Source organism: Eublepharis macularius, chromosome 19 (assembly GCF_028583425.1).
Source record: "Eublepharis macularius isolate TG4126 chromosome 19, MPM_Emac_v1.0, whole genome shotgun sequence".
Classification (NCBI taxonomy): Eukaryota; Metazoa; Chordata; class Lepidosauria; order Squamata; family Eublepharidae; genus Eublepharis; species Eublepharis macularius.
Genome location: NC_072808.1, coordinates 25,120,365 through 25,141,257, shown reverse-complemented (window position 1 = coordinate 25,141,257; position 20,893 = coordinate 25,120,365). Strand labels below are relative to the sequence as shown.

At 49.1% G+C, this 20,893-nt stretch overlaps 1 protein-coding gene across 3 annotated transcripts in view; it reads right to left on the bottom strand.

Annotated features, from left to right (window-relative positions):
- The window catches only part of IQSEC2 (IQ motif and Sec7 domain ArfGEF 2), a 113,745-nt gene that overhangs the window by 71,214 nt on the left and 21,638 nt on the right, over window positions 1-20,893 (bottom strand). The window contains exon 1 of one of the 3 annotated variants that reach the window (XM_055003286.1): window positions 234-256. The exons of the other annotated variants lie outside the window; for them this stretch is intronic. The gene's annotated coding sequence lies outside the window, so the exon portion shown is untranslated. Of the gene's footprint in view, window positions 1-233; window positions 257-20,893 lie in introns of those variants that run through there. 3 annotated transcript variants of the gene reach the window in all.

The window sequence follows — 20,893 nt, the reverse complement described above, 5'->3', positions numbered from 1 at the left end:
TGATTGGTTTCATTTTATACATGGCATGTGGGACATAACAAAGACTGATTGATAATATCATACCGTTCCTTCAAAGCACCGTAGTCTCTTAAAATGAAGAAGCTGTGCTCTCACAGACCTACACCCTGCTACCTTTCACTGTCAAAATTAAGCACAGCCCCTCACCTCCCTTAGCATACTGAGCAGATAATTCAATTTTTCTTTTTCTCTTAAAGTACTCCTGCATTGCTTACCTTTGTGTTGGTACTACTTGGAGGACCCTTTAAAAAAAGAAGATAAATCTTATAAATAAATGCTTTACCATACTGCAGAGGGATTTCAAAGGGGGATTAGAAAGAGAGACTGCTGAATTGTAGCTGATTACGAAGCTCAAGACAATGCATCCTCCTGGATTGAATAGAGACCTAAGCTTCCTGTCTCATTATCAATGCTGATTTCTCCACACCCACTACTCCTCTGCATACCCCACCCTATCCAATCACGCCTGCTATTGACACTCACTGGCTTTTGTTACTTATCTGCTATTGATATTCAGCATCTGAAAGCACTCCACTCACCAAGATATAAGGACAGATGGACTCACATTCTTGCTGTATCTGAAGAAGTGAGCTGCAGCTTATGAAAGCTCCTACCCTACCACACATTTTGTTAGTCTTACAGGTGCTACTGGACTCTTGCTCTTTTCCACTGCTACAGACTGACTAACATGGCTACCCATCTTGATCTTGCTTTACCATACATCCTCATTTTCACCTCTGAATATTACACGTAGTAATAACTGGTATCGAAGAACGAACAGTCACCTTCCCAAGCCACTGCACCCAAATCCAAGCAGCGATTCTCCCATCGGCCTCTTTGAGCCAAGGTGTCTTTAAACTCATGCCATTCATCCACTTGGCCCTGCCAGGGTGACTGCACACTTTCCGCCCTTGAAGACGCTGTTGGGGCTTGGTACCCGTCCGTTCTGGAAAGGAGGGTGCTGAAGTGAGGGGGTGAGAATAAAGGGCGTGCAGGACAAAGGCGAAGTGTGTTTAGATTTGCACAATGAGCAAGTGGGAAGCAGCTCGCGAGTCTCTCTTCTCCAACCCGCCAAGTGCAGAACAGACGAATCACAACATGCCTCCGAGCACCTACTGTGTGTTGGGGGGGGGGGTGCACTTCCTCTTATTACTTCTGCAGGGAAAGGTGCGCCAGCCCAGCTGAAAGCACAGAAGCCTCTTACTCCATCTGCAGCCCAGCAGGCGATCTCTGCTCTGAACAAGAGGAACGCTGCGTAGCACCACGCTTCTGTGCCCGGGACTGAACTATAGGCCCGGAATGGCTGCTGCGATTCTCTGGGGCCCTGGTCCCGTGCATCCTACAGAACTGTACCAAGAGGGCTCATTCCTGATGAAGTCGGGACACTTGAAGCTCTCGTGGCAGCACCCCTCAGACACTTGCAGTTCCTTGCACTTCCAGATGCACACCAGTGAACCAAGCAGACACAACCGCTGCTACTGAGCAGAGCTCAACATCCTCTTTTCAAGATGCCAGCCCCACACTGGCCCCCTTGACACACCCTCTACCCCCTTTTATCCTTCTCACCTCCACCGTGGCTACGGCTGCGTCCCAGTCCTTCATACGGTTTGTCAGGGTGTCACTTCCAGCCAGACCTCCGCATCCAAGACACGGCCGAGTGCTCTGTCCCTGCCCGGCCACTTCCCCTTGCTGCTTCCGTCCTCGCTCTTCCCCCTCCACCCAACTGCCTTGGCTAAAGAATCACTGCGTGGCCTCCTCAACAACTATGCCCCCCCACCCCACCCCACCCCACAACACACAAGAGCGGGCTCACCTCACCCAAGACATTCTGGTGCCTGAGGCACAGAGGCCAAGCAAATGAACAAAGAGCCCCCTCTGCCAGAAAGGTGCCCTCACGCCTCCCATTCATTTCAACACAGAGTGGATCGTGCCCCTTTGCCACTCTTAATGGCACCCCGAAGTCACCAGCTCACCTTGCCCCACGGGAGGGCCGGGCGCCTTCTGCAAGCAGCTGTCAAAGTCTCCACCTGACCCACGTGGCTCTGAAACACCCAAGGAGTGCCCCCTGCAGGGACTGGAGTGGCCCGTCGAACTGGGAGAGGCAGCCCGGGTGGCTTTGTGTGCATTCCAAGCATAGCTCAGGAGGAAGCCACACGTTCCCCGGCCGGCCGCTCCTCTCTCCTGAGTCATTATTTCCTCTCCACAGAAGACTCCCTTCCCTTTGCTCAGCTTGTCCTCCTTTCATGCTTCCTCATTCAGGGAGGCGGCAGCTGCCACCGGTCACCACGGCCAGGACGTGAGTAGTAACGAGAGTGCCTTCCCTGACACCGGCAACCCCACCCCACCCCACCCCACCAAAAAACAAACATGCAGTTAGAGTTGTGCTCTTCAATGGTTTCAGCAAGACGTGTGCAGGAGAGTTTCTGGGAGGGATCCTGGTGGGCCGTGCTCCTTCTAGGGCTGCTGCACATGACAAGCAAACCAGCCTCCCTCCCTCCGAGGTGACTGCCTCCTCTTGCCTTACAGCAAGGGTCTCTCTGCCTGTGCAAAAATATTCCATTTATGTGGACGTGCGGCTGAAAAAGAGCAGCAACACAAGCGGCAATCCCAGCGGACGGAGTATTGATTTGGGAACCGAGGATCAGATCTGAACACAACCACAGGCTGACCTTGGGCTGATCTCTAGTGCTTCATCCAGCCTCAGTGCCCCAATCTGCAAAATGGGAACAACAGTGGCCTAGTGGCCTCACTTAGGTGGATGAGCCAGACGACCCAAACTGCAGTCCCAAGGCAGGCCTAAGCATAGAGAGGCAACAAGCTATAGCATCGATCTTTAGCACCATTGTTGGGCACAAGGGGCAGGAAAGGAGCAGTGAGTCTGAGTCCCCAAAGCCACCACCTAACTCCTCACCGCCGTCTCCCCTCCCAAAGACCGTTTCTTTTCAGCATTGCTCCCCTCGCTCCTTGCAAGCTGAGGCGAGCATTTGGAAAGGGTCCTCGCCAAGAAACAGGATCACTGCATCCAGAGTCCGGGAGGCTACATCACAAGGCAGGAAACCACTCTAGATTGCATGGGGACAGGAGAGGACGCCTGTTCGGGGCTGTACCGAGAGAGGAAAGCATCCCCACGCTGCAGCCGCCACCGCTACCCCATCCAGGGCCAGCAGGCCCAACCAGTCTCCAGCTTCGGGGACAGCTTCCGTTCCCTCCATCCTTTGCAATGGCACGAAATCCCCCAGAATCCCCTGCGCAGAAGAGACCCTGAGTCCCGAGCTGTCATGCACGACCTTTCCAGAGTCCCAGCTGGACCCTAGATTTCCAATCCCAGGTGGGTCAGCAGCAATTCAAAGAAGCCCCGTGTCCATAACGGCTCTGCCAATGAAGGGAGGGGAAAGTGTGTCCCCCTCCCACACGTACATGGATCTCCAGGGCCCTGCAACTGTGGGGAGTTTCCAGCAGCTCAGTTTCCCACTGGCTTTCCCTGGATTCCAAACTTACACACGCTGCCCGACTGAACCACAGACAGAGGCGCAGAGCCAAAGGCCCAGCCAGACGGAGATCAGTTTCTGCAAACGGAAACCAGTCCTCCTTCTGTTAATTTGTTGTCCAAATACTGCTGACTTTTCAATGCCCAATAACAATGCGAACGAGAGCAGCCAGGCTCCTCCTGCTCTCTGCTGCTGCTGCTGCTGCCCACCTCCTTGAGCTCCCTCCCCCTCCCCATATCCCAAATTGGGCCCATGTTGAGAAAAAAAAATAAGGGGGAAAACTCGTTCTATATCTCTAGCGCATCCACCTCCGTATACAGGAATCGTGGCTCCAGTTCCGACCAGTGTTGAAAGCCCGACCCCCCCCTCCCTGAAACCCTCTACCCAAACTGGCTTTACAATGGAAACAGCTCTGGGAGGGGACCAAACATCCTGAAACTTCGTATAAATGCCATGTTTTGGCTGAAAGCAATGGTCTGTCCATTATTGGCTAAGCACAATGGCTCGGAAGCTCCCCCTCCCTGTTCACTCCAGCTTGCTGCACAGCCTGAAGCTGTGCCACCATACGGCGGGCCCGGAAGAACAGTGTGGTGAAAGGGGCAGTGGGCAAAAATCTGCCTCCCCCTTCCTCTACAGATGGGGGGGGGCAATAGTCCTGTTGGAGAAGCCTGTTGCCGCTCCTGTAGAGCAGCACCTCAGGGTCCAAGCCTAGAGTTTCGGATCCAAGATTCAGTACGGGGTGAGACTCCAACACAGGAAAATGATCTTTTGGGTGACTCCGTTCCAGAACAGCTGCAGTCGGAAGCATGCTTACTCGCAAACACATCTCATTGATCTTAGTGGGACTTGCTTCTCAGTAAGCAGGCTTGCCAATGAACAAGAACAAGCACGGTATACGAGCAAGATTAGGGCCCTGCAGCACCTTCAAGACCCACTAGATTTCCAAGAGTCAAATCTCCCCTCACAGGACCTGGCTCACCATCCCCAAGTGGACGCATGAGCATGGCGCAGGGGTCACTGGGGCAGTTGTGAATTTCCTGCATTGTGCAGGGGGTTGGACTAGATGACCCTAGAGGTCCCTTCCAACCCTCTGATTCTATGATCCAAACAACTCACCAGCAACAACAGACAGGTCAACAGAGAGACAAACCCGAGGCTACAACACACGACTGTGCCTGCCAACCGCGTCTGCTCAAGTGACACTGGCACAGGACCCAGAAGGAGACGGGCGAAGTATATGCCAGGTACACGCCATTGTCCATCAGCACTAGACTGGCCAAAGAACAGATTGTCCTTATGCAAGAGAATAAATGGACAGGAAGGGGAGATATTAAAAACAGAGACACTCTAAAGGCAATGGAGGAGCATTTCATTCTCCTCCACGGGAGGCTCAGAAGTTGCTGTCCTTCACCTCCCGAAAACATTTCAAACGTGTGATTCTGCTCAGCTGAAATTCATCCACAGATCCGACACACCAGCTTGGGCTCAACAGAGACTGGAACTGGCTAGCTCGCTACAAAAAGTAGTCCCTCATCATTTATGTATGCTATTCAATTTGCTTTGCTAATTCATCACCAGTTGGGACCGATCTACACCCACTTACTCTTTAGAGAGCATAGCGAAGAAACAAATTGGGACGGACTGGACCTTCCACTTACCGGACAAGTTCTTGGAGGAGCCTGGCAGCCGCGTGCAAGCCCAGCCATGCAACGCCCACAATGCCAGCAAAGCCACAGGCGGCATTTGGTTCAAACTGAGGCTGTAGTGTGATCACAACGGGTGTAGCTTTGCTCATAGGTGATCCTAAATGGCTGCCGCTGTTACAGTGGCGTGTGCTCAAGCCATTCAGCTCTGCCAGCCCTACAGCACTACTTGGCTTGGCCTTCTCCAGAGCTGCTCGAACTTCCTATGCAATGCACCTCCTCACCTCATTTTATAAGGATAGCTACCCCCCTCCCCCCCAATCTTTCTCCTGCTTGTACCTTATGTATTTCTGCCAACTGCACACAGCTGTCCTTGTGGGCTCGGGCCCACAAAAGCTTGTGCCACAATAAATGTTAGTCTCAAAGAGGCTAGAAGCTCTTTCTTATTTTGTCTGCCAAAAGACACACAGAGCGGAAGAGGAAAGAGGAATGGCAGTGGGTACGTTCAGTGGATTTACCTTTCCACTTGGGAAGAAAACAGCTGGGAATCAAACTGCACAGCTGGACGCAAAGGGCAGCTCTGTAATACATTTCTACAGGCACGTCCTGTCCTCCAGAGATTCTGGCTGCTGTCGATCCGCGAGGAATGCTACGGGTCCCCAAAAGAGAACGCTCGGCACAAGAGAACGCTCGGCACTTCACCAAATTACAGGTCTCAGGCTCCATTAGAGGAAGTCATGTCAGTTTTAAAACTGTTGTAAAGGAGATATACTGATGTTGTGAAATGGATATAACTCCCTCTTTTCTGCAGAGCAGCAGGTTTCCGTATTGGCTGCCTGCTTCTGGGTAAGACTCTGTGTCAGTCTAGCGCCACGCCCGGGTGAAAACCTGGTCTGGTCAACAGAGAACTGGGCTGGGATCTGGCAGACCCATCTCAGCCCCGAATGCTCTGTGCAAGGTTGGGTGCCACAGCCTGTCCGACACTTGTTAAATAGGAATGGAAGCCTGGAAAGTCCTGCCTGGACAGGTGGCCAGTAGGTGCGATGGAGTCCTAACCCCTGGGAGCACCTTTGAGACAGCACAGAGGCTCACATGGCCCAAACCATTTCATCAATAGTGGACAACAGAATGAAGATTGTGAAGCCTTGTGGAAATTAAGGATATAGTCAAAACTCCTGGCAGTGCAATAAAAACTCAGACACAGGCATGAAGGCCAGCACTCATCATAATTCAAGAGTGAATCCAGAGTCTGTGCTGTCTCTCTTGTGTTCTAGGCAATGCTGTTTGACCCATAGGAGAGCTAAATTGCCTGGATCTAGCCTGCAGAGGAAACCCCTCCAGCATGATGCTTCCCCTTGAACACCCTCCTTGCACGCTGACCCAATTTGAACTGCAGAATTCTGCTGACAGCCCTTAAAAAGCTGTTTTTGTTTTGGGGTTGGTGGCACTTTTTCACTTGCATATCTACACACTTAGATATACTTAGATATATAGATCACTTAGATATACACACACAAGCTTCACTTCAGGTCAAAATGGCACAGGCATGTTTCGATCCTTGCTTTTCTCAACAAACTCTATGGAAGCAGGGACCATCCTAAATTGTCCTTTCCATGTATGGGATTAAGAAAAGCGAGACACTTTTGACTACAGGCACACAGCGCACACTGACACAAGGGGCGTATGTTCTGCCTCTGACTTCTCTACCTGGTTGCAAAATGCCAAGTGAGAAAGTGTTCCCCAAGCATGGGGCAGCATGCGGGCCTCAGTGCTCTGTGTATGCGCAGCCAAAGCCAAGCATGTTGATGGGCCAGGCTTTGAAGTGCATGAATTCCCACGTGCACACAGATCCCGGGAGTGTGCGGTCACACACTGGCAGCCCTGTTGACAGGGACCTTTTCACACCAGGGCCCGTGGGAAGCAGGTAACAGGGGAAGAGAAAAAGAGAGCAGGCTTCAGTGCCAGCTGACGGGTGGGCCAAGATCCTAGCCACTGGCAGGCGTGCCAGCCTCTCCCAGAGCGGATGAACACTGCTTTCAGTCTTGTGCTTCATTGCAGGACCTCTGATGTGGAAGTTCCCCTTCCCAACCTCTTTAGTTCAACTCACCAGGGTATGAATCACTCACACGCAGCTGTCTAACCAGACCCCTGGACCATCAAGGTCAGGACTGACTACTCAGCCTGCCAGGGGCTCTCTAGGGTCTCAGGTCGAGGTCTTTCGCATCACCTGCCATCTGTTCCTTTTAACTGGAGATGCCGGGGATTGAACCTGGGACCGTCTGCATGCCAAGCAGATGCTCTTCCACTGACCCACGGCCCCTCCTCGGACTCTGTGTACTGGTGTGAAAATGGCAGCCATGTGTATTTAAAAGGTTGATCACAGAAGAGTCCCTATTATTATTTTTTTTGCCAGTAATGAAGTAGCATTGATTCTGGAGCGAACGGCAGTATCACTTCTGTAATTTTCCTAATTAAAAATAACAAAACAAAGAAGAACCCATACTGCTATTTTGCTGGGAGTGGGAAATCTAGCTGCCCATTAACTTTAGATGACTGCTACAGGAAAATTTGGGATCCGATCGTTATGGAAAAAATAAATGATAATCTGAAACGATCAGATTCTCAATCAATCTGATTTCGAATACACCTGGTGCCCTGTTTTGAAAAATATGGCTGAACAAGATATTATTCCCCTTAATACGATCTATAGGAAATTGTTATATTTATGAATGAACCTCTGACTTTGATTGTAAACACAATTTGAATTGAGATAGATGGACCCTGTGTTTGTATTTAGCAATTGGACAAGGTCATAGTTTCCCACTATGGGATAATGTGTACGCTATGCACTCTGAATGTTATATTTCACAATTTTGTTAGTATGTGTTTCTTTTGGAAATAAAACTGTTCTTTAAAAAAACAGAAGAGTCCCTATGAAATGCTTTTTAGAATTCCAATGCACACCCAGCTGACTGTATTTCCTAATGGCACTTCTTGTGAAGATGTTTTGTCTCAAGCTATGCACCTAGAATCACAAGTTCTGACTGAGAGCCATGCTACGATGAATTACACGAGGAGGAGCACGTGAAGGGAGCTGCAATGTTAGCCGGGAAGCTGAGTTTTAAAAGAGATGGGAAGGCTCTGTCAATGTCCCCTCTCTACAGAGCCACGGAGATGGCTGCTTAGAGGGTTTGTTAATTTCCTCTTTGCCTCTGGAAAGCTCTGTCAGTTTCACCTCCCCTTCTAGGAGGCAAAGAGGAAATAAACCTTCTGAGCTGTTTCTCCCTGGCTCTCTAGAGAGGGGAAATTGACAGAGCCTTCCCATCTCTTTTAAAACTCAGCTTCCCGGCTAACATTGCGACTCCCTTCACGTGCTCCTCCTCATGTAATTCGTCTCTTGTAGCATGGCTCTGAGATTCCTTCTGCCGAATCCTCCTCTGGATGGAAGCCAAAGGTGGGAGAATACATTTTGGAATGCCCCCCGGACCCTCAATCTCTGGGGCCAAGGTTTAGAGACCCTGTTCCCATCCTGTTGGTACCTCCCTCCAGAGTAATCTCAATGCCTCTGGAAGAAGGTACAGACAGGAGGGGCACACATCTGCCTTGCTCACATATAACAGAAGGGGGGGCTAATTTTAAATTCGGGGGTGCAGATGACGGCAGCCGGACCCTCCTCCCTTGCCTCACCACTCTTGTGCTCCCTCACGGCGCGCATTTTCTCCCAGCCCAGAAGACAGCCAAGTTGGGATGCAAAGGACTGCACGGGGGAATAAAGTCGGAAGCACTGAGGCAGGGGAGGGCATGTCTCTCCTCAACGGGGTGTGGAGGGGCAGAATCACTGCGTGGGGGAGGGAATCGCCACACGGAGCACCGAACTGGCTGTAGGGGGTAGAACTATGTATCCTTGGGGGAAGCGTGGGATAAAAATAAAAATATACAGACAGCATTTCTCATTGCAGTCCTTTTTGATGTTTGCATTAGATCTGCCCCACACTTCCTATGTGAATGGGGAATACACAAGAACAACCAGCATGGCGAACACTGTCCCATATAGTCTGGAACCCCAGCAAGTTAGCCTTTGTATCCCCATCCTAAGACACAGGAGCCCCGTGGCACAGAGTGGTAAGCGGCAGTACTGCAGCCCAGGCTCTGCTCACAACCTGAGTTCGATCCTGGCGGAAGCCGGGTTCAACTAACCAGCTCAAGGTTGACTCAGCTTTCCATCTTTCTGAGGTCGGTAAAAAGAGTACCCAGTTTCCTGGGGGTAAAGGGCAGATGACTAGGGAAGGCAATGGCAAACCACCCTGCAACAAAAAGTCCAGTAGCATCTATAAGACTTACAAAATCAGTGGTAAGCTCCTATCCTACCATAAATGTTGTTATTCTTCTAGGTGCTACTGGACTCTTGCTCTTTTCCACTGCTACAGACGGACTACAAACATGGCTACCCATCTTGATCTATCCTCATAAGGTTGTTGCATGTTGTAAATATAGAAGACTCAGGCATATCACTATGTATTTATATCTACTTCAGTCATACCCTTCGTTTCTCCCCAGTGACTCCCCCAAGTGGCTTATGTCATTCTTTTCTCCTCCATTTTCTCTCCACAACAACCCTGTGAGGTAGGTTAGGCTAAGAGTGAGTGTGACTGGCCCATGGCACCACACCAAACTTCCACGGAAGAGTGGGGAATTTGGATGTGAGACTCTCAGATCCTAGTCCAACACCATCCATTTCATCCTACCTTTCTTGCAAAGATTTCAGGGCTAGAGATTTGAAGGCCGGGGGCAGGGGATAAGAAAAACAGGGAAATATTTGTTCCATTTTTTCCCCCCTTGAAGCCTTTGGAGAGCTTCATGGGGAAGGCCTATGAAATAATTTTTTATTTTGCAATTCCTATCTCCCAGAAAGCACCACTTTACCCATCATGGATGTTGAGTCTCTATATACCAACATCCCTCACAAAGATGGGCTACAAGCTATCAAGGACGTTATCCCTCATAACACCACGGCAGACCTAGCTACCAGACCTTGCTTATCGGTCCTTTCTCACAGCTGCTCCAACAGTTTATACTTTCAGATTAACAGCACTACCCATGGGCACCTGCACGGCATCACGGTATGCAAACATTTTCGGGCTGACTTAGAGCAATGCTTCCTCAACTCCTGCCCATTGACAACTGTCCTAGTTAAGACTTATCGATTACATTTTCAACATGCAAACACAGAGGGAGGGAGCTCTCAAGAGACCCCACCAGCACTGAGCAATTTTCACCCCATCATCAACGTCAGTGTGGATCCATCCAGACAACAAATATATTTCCTGGACACCACAGTGAAACTACGTCATAGGCATATACGCACCCCTTTATACTGGGAAAACCCACCAACAGCCACGCATACCTGCCTGCTTCCAGCTACCACCCCAAATACAATCTATAGTCTACAGCAGGGCTTTTTTTTCTGGGAAAGGCGGTGGTGGAACTCAGGACCGCACAATGCTGTCACTTTGGGTCAGCTGGAACGAGGGGGGAGTTTTTAAAAGTTTAAATTGCCCTCAGCAAAAATGGTCACATGGCCGGTGGCCCCGCCCCCTGATCTCCAGACAAGAGGGGAGTTTAGATTGCCCTCTGGAGGGCAATCTAAACTCCCGTCTTGTCTGGAGATCAGGGGGCGGGGCCACCGGCCATGTGACCATTTTCAAGAGGTGCCGGAACTCTGTTCCACCGCGTTCCCGCTGAAAAAAAGCCCTGGTCTGCAGTCATATATTTACAATCCCATTTCCTCAATCTCTCCAACAAGGACTCTCACCTGAAGGATTTACGTCACAATTCCCACGGAATGAAGTAAAGAGTCCGACTGGCAAAATCAGACTGACAATCAGCAAAGCCTGCTACGACAGGCACAAACCACAGCACACTACCAGTTGTCACCCACAAGTCACAGCTCAGACTGGTCCAACACATCATTAATGATGTACAGCCTCTCCTGCAGGAGGAGATTTCTCCTTCACAGGCCTTGGGTAGAAGGCCTTTCATTGCTTACAAAGCTCCCCCCACCCAGATTTAAACCAGCTTCTCAGCAACAAACATGAAACTCTCAACAGAGAGACAAATCTAGGGACCAAACCCTGCAACAGACCTAGATGCCTACTCTGTCCCCATATACACTCAGCAAACCAACAAAAGGAACCCCCTGGCTATACAGACAACACAAGTACAACAACCAGGGTCACAAAAATTAATCATGCAAGGTTGATATAAATTTTTGTATTAAATCCAAAGTGCAACAGTGCAGAGGTGCAATATATCTCAAACAAGATTTAAAGTGCATATATATACAAGAAGAGGTAGTCTATCGGGTAGACAATTGCAGTTCCAAGTACACCGATAGTTACCATCGGTGTACTTGGAACTGCAATGGTGTGTGGAGTGAGGGGAGATGCCAGTGGACATCCATAGAGTCTAGCCCAGGATGAAGAAAGACCGAAACGGGAATTGGAAATAGCAAGCTGTAGCCCGTCGGCTAGGTGTCTCTGGACACATCCTTTTTCCACTCTTGGACATATGGACATTTCCTGTGTGCATCCTTCCATCTGTCTACACTCTCCCACCACCAGAATATTCATTGTATATAGAAATATATTTATTGTCTACCCGATAGACTACCTCTTCTTGTATATATATGCACTTTAAATCTTGTCTGAGATATATTGCACCTCTGCACTGTTGCACTTTGGATTTAATACAAAAATTTATATCAACCTTGCATGATTAATTTTTGTGACCCTGGTTGTTGTACCCATATACACTCAAGCAATACCAATTACTGGACCAAGTAACATCAGCTACACCTAAGGATGACAGGGGGTGGCCTGGCATTCCAGGGAGCTTTAGAGGTGGGGTAAAGAGTGGAAATTACATTGGGCTACATGCTGATGTCGTGTCTGGACAAAACCCCAGACTTCTTGCCAGCAGGTCAACCAACCCCCTAGAAACTCCATGGTATTAACCGCAGTGTGTTGGTTATGTCTGACATCTCATCCAGGTTTTTGCCCAAACGTGATGTCAACACACAGCCAGCCGTCATTTTCACCCTTGGGCCTGAGAAGCAAGCCCATGAGGGGAGGTGGAGGGGCGTTCCCCAGGAGACTAGCTGCCCAAAGCGGGCACTTGGGAGACCCTGGCCACACCCTCCACTGGCACATCCTTGAATGCAACATATGCTATCACCTGGCAACAGAACCCCTTCTGCTGTCTACATTGGACCAATAGGTCAGTCTGTAGGGGGGGAAAGGACAGGAACATGATGTCAAAAATTCCACATTCAAAAATCAGACGGGAAACAATTTGATCTTCCTTTGATCATACTGTTGCAGATCTAAAAGTGGCTCTTTAAACAGTGGTTCTTAAAAAAAAATTTTCAAGGGAAAAGTGCTGAATTAGAACTCATCAAGAGATCAAGGACCCTTTTCCCATCCGGCATAAGGAGAGATCCTGCCCTGCAACTTTTCTGAGCGTAAGCCACGCTTCATCTAATTGAACTTACTTCTGAACAGACCTGCTCAGAATTGCCTCCAATAAATATTCCCCACTCGCTGGGATTGCTAACAGCTCAATGGGACTCACCTTTTAGAGATGTTAATTGCTTCTTCTTATCATGTTGTTATCATATTACCATGCTGTATCGTATTGTAATCATTTACAGATGTTAATTTTTCCTATGCTTCACCCCACACCTCTCTTGATTAGACGTTGTTTATTACACTCTACTCATTTTCTATCCCTTTGTATCTGCATCCCATAAAAGGCTAGAACCTCTGGCCTCTCTCATTGTTTGTGATAAGTAGTAACTTAATCCCTTCCCGTCCTTTACACAGGGACTTAAATCTGAATGATTTACACAACAGGCCTCACTGCTATGACTCCTTCTCCCTACCACTTATAATATTGTTTATAAAAATCTCTGTAAAATTATTTTGCACTCCATAATACACCTTATGAAATGAGGTTTGATTCATGAAAGTGTATGCTGAAATAAACTTCATTAGCCTTTAAGGTTCTGTCAGACTTTTGTTTTATTGAAACGGTATGATATCATTTCTGTCTAAATAATACATTTCCTTTTGTATATTTTGTATATTACTGTATATTGTATATTCCTTTTGTATATTACAAACGGTGTTTTCTGTTTTCAACTTTCCTTCTTCTCAGATGGGCAAAACTAAGATGTATATGCTAAGGTACCATGGAGTAAAGAAGTCTACAGCGCTCTCTCTCACATATTGGGTACACTCACAATTTGCTTGTAAACAATTTGCTTAGAATTTCTCGTTAAAAAGTGCAAGCACCGAGTCATTACTGACCCATGGGGGGACGTTGCATCACGACGTTTTCTTGGCAGACTTTTTACGTGGTGGTTTGCCATTGCCTTCTCCAATTATCTACACTTTACCCCCAGGAAACTGGGTACTAATTTTACCAACCTCGGAAGGATGGAAGGCTGAGTCAACCTTGAGCTGGCTACCTGAACCCAGCTTCCTCCGGGATCAAACTCAGGTCGACTCGTGAGCAGAGCTTGGGCTGCAGTACTGCAGCTTACTACTACGGGGTAGTTCTATGTTGTTTAATATGCCAGGCTTAGAATTGCTTATGCTCTGTTTCAGCATTTCTTCAACTCTGTATTGAATTTCTGCTGGTTTTAAATCTTTGCAAATGTGCATTATATATCCTATTATGGTTGTTGTGGATTTTCCGGGCTGTATAGCCGTGGTCTTGGCATTGTAGTTCCTGACGTTTCGCCAGCAGCTGTGGCTGGCAGCTGCTGGAGAAACGTCAGGAACTACAATGCCAAGACCATGGATATACAGCCCGGAAAACCCACAACAACCATCGTTCTCCGGCCGTGAAAGCCTTTGACAATATATCCTATTACATTGCTTATTGAAATTGTCCTTGAAATTGACTGTACTAAAGCACACTCTGTAATCCACCTTGAGTCTCAGTAAGAAAGGTGGACTATAAATAATGTAAATAAATAGGGGAAAATTTCCAAAGCATGTGAAGGCCTGATTTGGACTGGGTCAGTGGTGTGCAAGGGAGGGGAGCAGCATTTTGCCAATTTGAAACATTCCCAGAGATGCACGATTTGCCCCTGTGGGGGGCTGCATGTGTGGCCCGTCAATGTAACCCATCTGTATATGTGTAGCTCCCCAATAAGGCAAATAACCCTGGGGCTGGCAAAATGGCATGGGGGGTGGCTGATGTACATTCTTTGGTGTGCTGCAGTCTTAATTCTAACTGGGTTCCCGTGTGCTCAGGAAGTGAGTTCCCAGATGCTGATGTGTGGCTAAGATCTGAGAGCTGGGTCAGGAAACCCACGAAAAATCATAATGCCTAGTTTGGCCCTTAGTCTGTCCCTCTAACCATGCGACCACACTCAACTGCATTTTACTGCTTTCACTTGTATTGCTTTACGGCAAGGACCAGAAGGAGGGGGGGGGAGACCTTCTGTCCTGCTGTGTATACCACTGGAGCGTCATGGAGGAGGGACACACAGCTTATTACGCAAAAAGGGAGAATTTCTCCTTCCGTTGTGCAAGTATCAAAGCTGCACCCTCTCCTCCTCTGCATCTGGTCACCTTTGCCAATACTTTTAACTGCCTCCAAGGAAATCCCTTTCCACCGGACAAATAATTCCTTTCTCCAATGATATTACCCCCTTCCCAGGAAAACAAGAATTTTACAGTGGGATCTGACTCAAGGGAGAGAAATCCTCCAAACACAAAAACGAGAGAATGAGGATACTTGGGCAGAGGACTAGAGGTCTTGGCTATGCTTTCGTCTCTCTCTTCTCAGCACGAGCCCCTGCTCATCCCCCAAGATCCCGTTTTCCAACCCTGCCCTTCTCTACCCATCTCTCCCACAATCCTCACTGCAAGGGGAGAACTCAGGACACACACACACACACACACACACACACACAATCACATTGCAGCATGCATTGCCCACCCCTCTCTGAAACCACATGGGCCTTGACAGTGGGAGGGGGGAAGAGTGGGGAGAAAGCTGACTTCAATTCTTAAACTAGCCCTGGCATGTATGGGGGGGGGGAGGCAGCAGAACTGGGGGTTTGCTGCCACCTGGTGTGTTGAGCCTGTAAAAACACACGCATGACACATTCCAGAAAAGGGAAAAGAGCAAGAGTCCAGTAGCACCTGTAAGTCTAACAAAATTGGTGGTAGGGCAGGAGCTTTCTTCAGCCGCAGCTCTCTTGTTCAGGTATCTGAAGGTATCCAGTATCTGACAGAAGTGAGCTGTGGCTCATAAAAACTCCTACCCTACCACCAATTTTGTTAGTCTTACAGGTGCTACTAGACTCTTGCTCTTTTCCACTGCTACAGGAGACTAACACGGCTACCCATCTTGATCCATCCCCAGAAAGGGTAGTTTGAGTTATCCGTAACAGCAAATGGAAGAGAGCTTTGCTGCAGAAGCACTGGGGCATATGCTTTCGTGGTATCAAAAAGCACGACCCTCGTTGAAGGTGCCACCCAAATCTGTTTTGGTTTGTCTCTTTTGTTTTCTAAGTAATAATTCCAGAGGTGCAGCCACGTTAGTATGCTGCTGCAGAAAACAAACAGGGGTCTAGCGGCCCCTTAATGACTAGCAGGATTGTATTCCAGTTTGTGAACTAAATCCCACTTCTTCAGATGCCTGTAGTGGTCCTCCTTAAGAAAGGACTCACTACAGGCACCAGGCAAAAGGGGCCCTGGTCCACAAATGAGGGAAGGAAATCTTGCTAAATGTTAAGATGCTTTCAGGTGGTTAGCCATGTTAGTAGAAGAGACCAACGAGATTTCCAGGGAAGGAGCTTCCAAGAGCCAAAGCTGGCATAAATCGAATCAGTGCAGCTTTTCAAAGGCGGAGGGAAACGGGGCAGTGGTTGACATTCTGCTCAGCATGCAAATGTGGCAAAAAGGTGAATACCCCACCCAGAGGATTCTCTGCCACAGAGTTCTGTAGGGTTTGTGGCGGGGGGTGGGATGGGACGGTATGCGTAGCGGTTACAGCGTCAGACTAGGACTCAGGTTCAACCCCCCCCCCCCTCTACTATGGAAGCTTGCTAGGCGACCTTGGGCCAGTCACTCTCTCTGGCCAGCCTACCTCACAGGATTGTTGCAATGATAAAATGGAGAGAGCAATGACGTCCGCCACTCTGAGTCCTCGTTGGAGAGAGAGGCAAGGTACAGATGCAGTAAAATAAACGGGAGAGGCTGGGTCGCCCCCTCTCTCCAAGTGTCACTAACATGTCATGAGCTTTGCAAATTTAAACAGGTGCGCCACCAAGAGTTAAGATTTGAGGGTTTTTTAAAAGCTGCTTGGGAAACAGGGTTGGCACTCTCCACCTGAGGCCTATATTCTCCTGGATTTACAACTGACCTAACGGAGGAAACATAGAACTGAAAGGGACACCAGGGTCATCTAGTCCAGCCTCCTGCTCCATGCAGGAAATCCACAGCTCTCTCTCTCCCTCTTCACCTCCCCCAGTGACCCCCGGCTCTATGCCCAGAGGAAGGGGAAATACCTCCAGCATCCCTGGCCATTATGGCCTGGAGGAAAATTCCTTCCTGACCCCAAAGAAGCAATCAGCATTACTCTGGACATGTAAGAATGGGCCACGAGAGCCAAGCACCGGCTCATGCTTTCCTGCCCTCCCGCTCCAAGTCCTGATCTGTGTATATTCATACTGAGTTATAGAATCATCATAGCTGTCGGGTGGCCATGGCTGCTTTGGAGGGAGGGCTCTATGGCAGCACATGCCTGCTGAGCTCCCTTCTCTTCCCAAATTCCCCCCACCCAATCTCCAGGAATTTGCCAGGCTTGAGTTGGCAACTCTATTGGGAAGAGGGGAATGAAGAGTCAGTGTTAGAAGGGGGACTTTCAGCAGATGAAGCTTCACTCAGGCTTGTATGAGAAGCTGGCCCTACCAAAGTTCTCCCTCCTGCATAATTCTAAGGACAGAAGCTGCGTTCTTTGGAGCATCTGTTCACCCTAGGGGGGAAATACAGCCAAGAAGCAACCCAAGCATGGGATTAGAAAGGGACCTCCCCCAACAAGTCTTTCTTTCTCTCTCTCTTTCTTTCTCTCTTTCTGCTGTTTTTCAGCCAAAAATTGTTACCCAAAGCAGCTCACCGCAATTGAATTCAATGCAAATAACAAATAAATAAATGCACAACGCCACTGTGCGAAGAAGGCTTTCCAGCCAGAGTTGCACCTAGGCTCGATGGAAACATGTCTGGCTGGGGCCCCAGGACTTTATTTACATGTTTGTATGTGGGGTGGGGAGTTCAACAGTGTCAGCACAAAGAGACAGAACTCCATCCCCCATGTTTGCTTTGTCTTCTTCCAATCAAGGCTGTGGTAACCGATGGATGCTGAACATCAAAAGGAAGGAGGAGGGGGGGACCCATGACTTTCTGCAGTCTGCTCCCTCCCCCTTTCCTTGGATCTGCTTGATCCCAGAGCAGAGGACAGAAGGGGAGTTTTACCAGCCGTGGCCTTGCATGGAGAACGTCTTCCAATGACTAAAGCTTTATACGGCATTCAACTTACCTGGTCATCATCTTGCAGCTGAAGGCAAAGACGCCCGCCCTTGGGAGTTATCTCACCTCGCCAACTGAGGCCACAGATCTCCCGCCTCGGTGCAGTGCCTCCCAGAATGCAAGGGGGCTGTTTCATTCCTCAGCTGTTCAGAGCAAAAGTACAATGCAGCAGCAAACCGAGGCGCTGCTCCACCCCGCCCATGAGTGGCTGCTTTGTCCGGACAACCTCTGCCACACAGTAAAAACTCCCCGCGTACAAAGGAGCCCTGCCTGTTCTTGGTGTGAGATCCAGCCAGCTCAGGGACTGAGCTCATAACTGGCGCTGCAGCATAAAACCTTCAATTCTCCTCCTAGGACACTCTGATCCAGAATTCCTGGCAGGGTGCAAATTCACAAACACGGCCTGGCCAAATGGACAGGGGGGGGGGGAAGTGCCTGGGAGGGGGTGGGGGGGTCCACACCCTCATGCAACGTGTGGGGTGAGCCTGGGAAGGCCTCTCAAACGCAAGTCCTCTTGAGGTGGCCTCTCCGACGCCTTGTGTGTACAAAAAAACCCTCTCAGAAAGAGTCCTGTAGATCTGCTAAGGATATTCTGAGAAACCCCTGCGGGGCCTTCAATGAATGGGGAATTCTGCGTCCCAAACAGCCCCCACCCTCAAACGCTGCTGCAGGCACAAGACAGTTTTACGGAGGCACAACTGTGAAGTGTGAGGCTGAAGTCAGGCCACCTAACCCATCCCGGCAGATAGGAAACGCTGGTCGGGGCACCTCCTGAGCCCACACAGAGGGCAAGGCCCGAACCTAAACAGGGGCTGAACAGGGGCATGTCAGGCTATTCAGCTTGGTACCAGCAGGGCTGGCCCAAGGGTTTGTTTTTTGTGGGGGGGGGGGCACCCTAGGCCAACTATGACTTTGGTACCCCCTTCCATTCAAGAGAGAGAAGAGAGAAGTCTAAAATGAATGTCTGACTTACAGGGCATTCAAAACAAACGCTGTAGAAAAAAAAAAGAGTTGATAGAAAGCCCTCCGTGGTCCATCACGGCAGCAACATGAAAATGAGAGTCAGTTGATACAGAGATTCTAGAGGCCGGTGAATGCCAAGGGGAGGGGTCTCCCCTCAGCTTTTTGGTGCCTCTCAAAATCTGGCGCCCTAGGCAATGGCCTAGTTCTGCCTGGCAGTCGGGCCGGCCCTGGGCACCCAGGGCCAATCCTCTGCTCTAACAACTCAGGCAAACCCCTGCAGTACGGCAGCACTGCTGGGGTCAGCGGGAGAAGGCAACAGGGATAGTTTGCGCCCATCAATGCAACCCAGGCCTGCGCAAGCCCCAGCCAGGACTTGAGGCGAGTCACCAAGGAGCTTGCCGGGGCCCCCAGAGCGCAGCTTGCTCCTTTTCTCCTCGATGCCTCCATCGAGGAGATGCCACGTCTCTCTTTAGCGCACCAGCCAAAAAGGTTACTTCCCTTTGTCCTACCTTGCTGAGCGCTGTGCCCAGCTGTTTCCATTTGCCCAGAGATCTTGGAAATGACGAAGGTGCCGAGCGCCTCCCTTAACAGTTGAAGTGGGAAGTCCATTATTAAGGCATTCAGGTTAATTGCATGTGCTCATCTTTTGCCTAACAATTTGACATGCTCTGGCTAGCAGGCTGGCTTTTGACTGTTTGCCTCTTTTCGTTCTCTTTTGAAGCTTCTTTCTTTGGGTTATTGCTGGCTGCATGGAATAGCCTTCTCCCACATTTACTGAGCAACTGAATGTGTCGGGCAGCTGCAAAGCCAAGGCTGTGGATCTTTCCATTTCCAGGAGGGAAGGACAGTGGCGCTATGGCAAACCCCACGCTAAAGGCAAAGGCTCAACAAAGAATGTACCCCCATTAGCAGCACTGCTCTCAATGTATAAAGCATTCAGCAAACAGATTGTTCTTAGTAATGCGGTTACAGGACAAGCTGCATACTTTCACATAGCTGGGTTTCAGAGAAAGAACGAACCAGGAAAAACACAAGTGGAGTTTCTGGTAAGGAAACTTGAATAAAGGTCTTAGATCCAGAGGAGTTAGCAGTGTTAGTCTGTCGTTGCAAAATAGTAAAGAATCCAGTAGCACCTTTAAGACTAACCAACTTTATTGTAGCATAAGCTTTCGAGAACCACAGCTCTCTTCGTGAGATGTATCGTCAGCTTTCGAGAACCACAGCTCTCTTTGTCAGATGCATCGTCAGCTACTGGACTCTTTACTATTGAATAAAGGTGCGGTTGAGGGACAAGAAGGCTAGATAAGTAACCATTAAAAGGCAACACTTCTCAGTAAATTCTCTGTGAATGTTGTAATGTCATAAAAGAAACACATTTGATTCTTTCACGTTGTCTGCACATTATATCATGCCTATAGAGAGCAATGGAGAAAAGACAGGGCCCTTGGCCAGGAGAGAATCCTTAGTGGGATCCTGTTTGGGGTGCTCACAGGTAACCCAAGCCATGAGTACAGAGCCAGTCCAACTGTGCAACCCTAGGCAGAGTGCCTACAGTCTAAGCCCATGATGGGCTGAGGTGAGTCCTGCACAGGCCTTTTGCTCTAGTTTTGGTCCCCAACTGCAGTGGATTATTTCCACGTTTCCACACAGCATCACTGGCCGTTACTTGAAGTGTTGTGTCTTCCTCTGTTTCTCAAACCACCTTGGATCTGATGTTTTTTGCCGGCATGCAGCCAAAGCACATTTGCCTTCTGCACACAAGGTACGCAGCACTTCAAAAGGAGTCAGTCCATGGTTACCAACTCCACACAGGGAAATTCCTGGAGATTCGGAAGCGAGGCATGGGGAGGCCAGGGTTTCGGGAAGGAAGGGGTTTTAGCAAGATATAATGCCATACAGTCAAACAGCCATTGTCTCCAGGGGAGCTGATCTGTGTTGCCTAGAGGGTAGCTGTAGTTCCAGATGTCCAGGCCATACCTGAAGTTTGGCAACCTTATGCCACCTACTTCGGCACAGTTTCCTTTGAGTGCCATTTTGTCCCCTCTGTACCAATGATGCACTTTTTTTAAAAAAAATCAGAAATAGTAAGATCATTTTAGTGTAGTGTTACAGTGATCAATTCTGTCTCCTGAATTCCCAGCTTTCACTTTTCAAAAAGAGTCTCGAGTCTTTTTCC